Source organism: Lactuca serriola, chromosome 6 (genome assembly GCF_051521515.1).
Source record: "Lactuca serriola cultivar US96UC23 chromosome 6, Lser_US96UC23_V15, whole genome shotgun sequence".
Classification (NCBI taxonomy): domain Eukaryota; kingdom Viridiplantae; phylum Streptophyta; class Magnoliopsida; order Asterales; family Asteraceae; genus Lactuca; species Lactuca serriola.
The window spans coordinates 956615-963332 of NC_136413.1; positions in this window are offsets into that span (position 1 = coordinate 956615).

The following is a 6718-nucleotide window of genomic DNA, read 5'->3' on the forward strand; positions in this document are numbered from 1 at the left end:
AAAGATTCTATTAAGAATGAGTTGTCTTATGGAAATTATGGAAATGTTTCCATATTGGATGGACCATATCGACATCATTACGAATAGATAAGATTCTATTAAGAATGAGTTGTCACATGGAAATATGGAAGCGTGTCCATATTGGGAATTGAATATTAAAAATCTATGACTAGATTAAAAACTTTTATGCAAAAGGATGTTCAAAGGAATGTACTTTGAGTGAGAGACATCATATCAAAGGAATTGTCTTGTAACAATCTCCGATATAGGACTTTGTAATATCATTGGCAATAGTCTTTGTGACTTTGGTGTAGTGACATTACGAAAGGATAGTTGCATAGAATGTTAGAATCTAGCATATTCTATAAGTAGCAAGAATTTGATATTCTTTCACTAATGGAAAAGGATTTGGAGTTGTGAAATGAGAAAGATTGGAAATGTGTTCAATTTGATCTATTTCACAAAGTAAGAACCATAGGTAAACATTGTGTGCATGCTAGGAGCATGGGACAAGTGTTGTAATTCAAGTAAGAAGTTGATTACCCGAAACGACAAATAATGAGTAATCAATATGGTGATAAATAAAAGGCGTTTTATTTATACTCAAAGGTTTGAGGCCATATGGGATTAGTATTATTCTTGTGTTTCACATTTGCATGTTTTGACTTCTAGAATAATTGAGTTTATTAAGAATAATCGAATTATTCGAATGGGCCACAGTAATTCATATGTTGGAAGTAGATATGAATGAAGACTGTCGTGAATTGGTGTGTGGATTGTCTAAAGAGCATTAGACATAAGCAAATGTTTGCTACAATGTTCATGAGTGCTTATGAATGTGATTTGAGCATTGGATTAAACCCACGCTCACTTGGATCACTCCATAAATTGTATCACGAGTGATTGGTGAGACGATAACATCTTATATTCTTGAAACCGAGATGTGTGAGTTGTATCTTGCAAATCGGTTGCACATTGATAATATGTAAACGCACTACTAACTTGGTGTTATAAAACATATTATTGTGTGTGATTTGGTTAGTAAGTGCAAGCAAGCATTGTATCAAAGTTTATCCGTTCCTTTTATCCAAAGTAGGATAAAAGCGATATCTTTGGGCCCTTCGATGATTTAGTGATGACAAACGTAAATGCTCGGCCGGGCTAGGGCTAACTTGATTTGTTCAATTAGTCAGTCGTCATAAATCGGGAATCGAGATATAGTACAAAGAGAATGATTTGAAATCATATCTCATATGATATCTAGAATGGAGGAATATATGATCCCTTATCTAAAGACACACGTATCTGATAGGATCAGAGTTGACAGCAGCTTTGGAAAGCTACGATTGCAGATCAGGATCTGAAGTCATACGCAGAATAGTTGTTAGACTTATCCAAGTGGGAGACTGTTGGATTAGTGTCTAAGTCCATAACTATTTTGGTATGTACTTGACCCGATGGTGCATGGTCTTTTTGGGTTGCCTTCACCAAAGCAACTTGATAGGATGAATTATGAAGAGAAAGGATTAAATATGATTTATTAATATATTATGAGAATAATATATTAAAGGAGAAATCATATTGTTTAATTAATATTAGTCAATAATTAATTGGTAATTAGTTTTGTGACTAAAAGAGATTAATTAAACTTAAGGGACTGGATTTGTAATTATAAGATAATTGCAATTTAGGCCATGGATTATCTTAAATCAAGAGGTGGACGAATTCTTATGAGAAGCCCATAAGGAAATCGTCCAAGGGCTTGATTAAAGGAGTCTATGGATTGCTTAGGGCTTAAGCAACCAAATTAGGGTTTCCTTGTTAGATAACCCTAATAGCCTCACTATATAAAGAACCCTTAAGGCTAAAAAACGTGGGGAACTTCTTTTCTAAGGTTAGAACACGTTTTGGGCAGCCTCCATCCTCTCTCCTCTTCATCCTCTTGCTTATGGTGTTTGTGAACCATTAGAGGAGTGACACTTGTGACTCTAAGCCTTCCAAAGTCAATTCAAGGAGGAATTGGGATTGTTATTGCTACATAACAATCAAGGTAACATTATAAACCTATTCTAATATCTAATATGATTACTTGTATGCTAGAATTAGGGTTTATAGTCTTGGACTCAAAGCATGTACAATAGAGAAACCTAGATCCAAGCATTAGGGTTTGTATGAGCACATAAGATTTCTTATGACCAAAACCCATCAATTCTTACTAAGAACTCATTGTAATCTTTACTTTATATAAATAAAATCATCAAGGCAGGTGATCATTATCACCTCCCAAGGTTTTATGTCGGAGATCCTAGCAAGAGTCAAGGGCTTTCCTTGTAAACCATATTGTCACTTTTCTTTTACTTCTTTCTATTACACAATCTGAACATCACAACCTCTCATTCAATTTGGTTGATTAATACTTGTGTAATTTTTGACCTAAACAATTTGGCGCTCATCGTGGGGCCGTGGTGTTCAAAATCCTCGAAAAAATCATGTCTATACAGCCGATCCTCTCTTTGTCATCTAATCCTTCCATTCCAACCAAAAACCTACCACCTCATTCGATTGGACCCCCACTCAGAGGAAAACGCCTGACACTTCCAAGAAAAGCACCCCCACAATCGCTAATCTAGGAAGTTTGTGTAACGCCTGTGTTTCCGGGCTTGCCATTTTTAGCAATGTAATGGTCTAGGTTAACCTTTGTAACCCATTTTGAAATATTAAGATTGTATTATTTGAGTATTGTGTGTTTTGTGCTTAATTACTTAATTATGTGGTTTGATTAATTAAGAATAAAAATAAGCGTCAAAATTTAAGTGTAAAATAAACTTAATAACTTTGATTTATGTTGTAGTAGTTGAAACGAGGTTTCCGAATATATATAGAACGCCCAAATCTGACTTCGTATGAGGAAGTTATGATTTATCGAAGTTCCGGCTTAGCGGTATACAGCCTGAAATACTCAATTTGAGATCGAGCGGTTTTTAGCCGAAGCAATCTAAATGAGAATCGAAGATCTCATTGTTGGTATCGAAGCGATAAAAAGTTAGGCGAGAACGGACGTCAAACGAAGAAGTTATGAATTTATAACGAAAGTTTCTGTCCCGGCCTATTAAAAATAATTAATAAAAAATAAAGTCAAAATTAGCCGACGAAGTCTAAACGAAAGTCGTAGAGCGTGGTCTCACCTTTCCGTGGATATAAAGAACGTCGAAAACGGAGTTCGTATGAAGAAGTTATGAATTTCCGAAGTTTATTAATCATTTTGTATTTAAATTTAAATCAAAAATCGGAAGCATTATCCGAAGCGTGTCATTGATCTGATCCGAGGTACGCGCCGCGTACTCGAGTACGCCCCCATACTTTTCATACGATTTTTCTAGATAGTCTTGTGGAAACATTAGCAGGTTCGCCACCTGTAGGTGTTAATGAACTTGGGTGTTCATTCGCTGTACTCCATCCCCCTCATGGTTGCCTTATTTGACTTATATTGCTGAGGTACCCCCGAAGCATGTGTTGTCGCCCCGATGAAATATTCTTAGAATAGGTCCCTTATGTTAGTTGTTTTAGGGACATTAAAGTGAGAATAACGGGAATGGGTAATTGGGTTATTGTTGGTTGGTGAAAATTAAATATGATATTTATTGGGGGTTGAAAACCCTATATGCTCACCAGGCTCCCAAGCCTGACCCACTCAGTTTTAAATTGTATTACAGGAAGTGGCGGAAGGGCATGAGATGGATGAACCATCAAGTTGTTTTGTTTACAAGTCTGCATATGTTTATATTTGTTATATGACTTGTAATGTATTCGTTTATGCTTATTGGTCTGTATCGGAACATGACACCCCGAGTTTTGATTATAATGAAAATACATTTCTTTTATGAAATGCTTTGGTAAACATTGTTTTATCATGCTTTGTTTTTGGGAACAAATTCCGCAACTCTTTCAAATCAAAAGGATTTACTCTGAAAATATTTAAAAGCATAAATGAAAATCGGTCTTTTCTGGCCGAGATTTTGGGGATGTCACAGTTGGTATCAGAGCATTAGTTTAAGCGAACTAGGAATTTGTAGGATTTCTAGACTTAAACTTAGAATGCTAAGTGAAATTTTGAGATGTGTGTTTGTTGTGATTTAGACACGAGCACTAGATTATTTTAGGAAAGTTGCCTAAAATGCTTTATGCGCTAAATGTCATATGTTGCCATATATGATATTATTTGTTCAGATCTATGGTCTGTTGCCGACCGGATCTAGAAACCTTATGTGGGTAGGATTCTAAGCGTACGTCTACGATATTAGAACTAGCATGTAAACGTTTTGGAGTGATAAGGATGATTTGATTATATATCGTGATTGAGGATCTAATTTCACCTTATTCGGTGTGTAGATCAAAAATGGTGAGAACAAGAAGTGGAGTTGGAAATGCTGACGAAAACAGGAATCAACCTCCAGTGATTGAGCCAATACCTGTCGTAGCAGCAACACCTGAGCCAATAACCATGGCTGGTGTGCAATTGATGATTCAGACGATGTTGGATCGTCAGATGGATGAAACTAGATAGTTACTTCAACAGAATCGTGAAGAACTGTCGATTCGTGTGGAAGAGCCTGAACTGAATGAAGGGCACTCAGAAGGTGGAAACTTCAGTGGGTCTGTTGGTCCAGCCAACCCACCGATAGTTAGGAAAGACAACCGTGATGGAAGGAATGATGGAATGGGATGCAAGCACAAGGACTTTTTGACTTGCAAACCATCGACCTTCAATGGAAAGGAGGATCCGATTGGGGTTATGGATTGGATCTCCGAAATGGAGCTAGCCTTCATGACTTGTGGCTGCAGAGGTAAGTTGCAAACTATCTATGCCGTGCGTCAATTCCGAGGTGGAGCCGTTCGTTGGTGGAACACTCTAGGGAAGACCTTAAGCCCTAATGAGCCACTGCAATTGTCATGGGCAGAGTTCTTGGTGCAGTTTAAGCGCAAGTTCTGCTCGGCTCAAAATCTGTTGGAGTTGGAGAACAAGTTCCTGACATTAACTAAAGGCAGCATGTCAGTTGATGAATACACCAATAACTTCACCGATAAGATGGAGTTTGCCTTGCGTATCGTTCCAGACGAGCTGACAAAGGTGGATCGGTATGCGAAGGGACTTCCATGGGAGTACGAGGTGCCAGTACGTCAGGCACTTACTCTAGAGGCAGCTATCTGGGTTGCCAAGTCTGTGGAGAACATGATCAAGGGGAGAACCACCGACAAGGCTGATGTTGGTGAGAAAAGAAAGTTTGAGGGAACATCTGGTTCCGGTAAGAAAGGAAAATTTTCGAAATCTGATTCGAAAAAGTTTGGAGGAAAAGGAGGCGAGGCGAAGTGGTGTGATAAGTGTAAGAAAAAGCACTTTGGGAAATGTAGCGAGGATGTGACCTGCTACAAGTGTGGAAAGGTTGGACATTTTGCCAATGAATGTCCGAACAACAAAAGGATGTGTTTTGGGTGTAATGAAGAGGGGCACATTTTGAAAGACTGTCCGAAGAAGAAGGAGGCAGCAAAGCCCAACATTCCACCAAAGCCGAAGGCGAGAGCCTTCCAGATGACACTTGAGGCTGCAAAGGATGAAGCTGATGTCGCTTCAGGTACCTTTCTCGTAAACGAATTACCTGCTCATATATTGTTTGATTTTGGAGCCAACTACTCCTTTATTTCGCATGAGTTTGGTAGAAAGCTAGCTTTGCCTGTTGATAGACTAGATAATGCTTTATTAGTTGAAGTAGCTAGTGGCAAGTTTGTGCCTGTTAGCCATCGTATGAAAGACATCTTGATCGACCTTAATGGGAATAAGTTTCACGAGGCGTTATTGCCTATCGAACTAAATGGTTTCGACATCGTGTTGGGAATGGATTGGCTTAGCGCCAATGATGCTGAAATTTTATGCAAGAAGAAGATAGTTAAAGTAAACCCGCCTGGAAAAGAGTGATTTATGGTGTATGGGGACAAACGCAGAGTGAATTCTGGAATCATTTCCCTAATGAAAGCCAGAAAGTGTTTGACCAAGGGATGTACATCATATTTAGCATTTGTGATTGATGCTAAGAAGGAAAAGAAGGTGATGCAGAGCATTCCAGTGGTGTGTGATTATCCGGAAGTATTTCCCGAAGATCTTCCTGGATTACCACCTGATAGACAAGTGGAGTTCAGAATAGACTTGTTACCAGGAACCACGCCAATAGCAAAAGCACCTTATCGATTAGCACCGACGGAGATGAAGGAGCTGATGATGCAACTTCAGGAGTTATTGGACAAAGGTTTCATTAGACCTAGTTCATCGCCCTGGGGAGCTCCGGTGTTATTTGTAAAGAAGAAAGATGGAAGTATGAGAATGTGCATCGATTACAGAGAGCTGAACAAGGCAACAATAAAGAATAGATATCCGTTGCCGAGGATTGATGACCTGTTTGATCAATTACAAGGTTCGATCTATTTCTCGAAGATCGATCTTAGGTCAGGATATCATCAGCTAAAAGTAAGAGAGCAAGATATCGAGAAGACTGCATTCAGAACTAGATATGGACACTACGAGTTCTTGGTTATGTCGTTTGGACTAACCAATGCTCCGGCAGCATTCATGGATTTGATGAATAGGGTTTGTAACCCGTTCCTTGATAAATCTGTGATAGTGTTCATAGACGACATTCTGATTTACTCAAAAAGCCAGGAGGAGCAT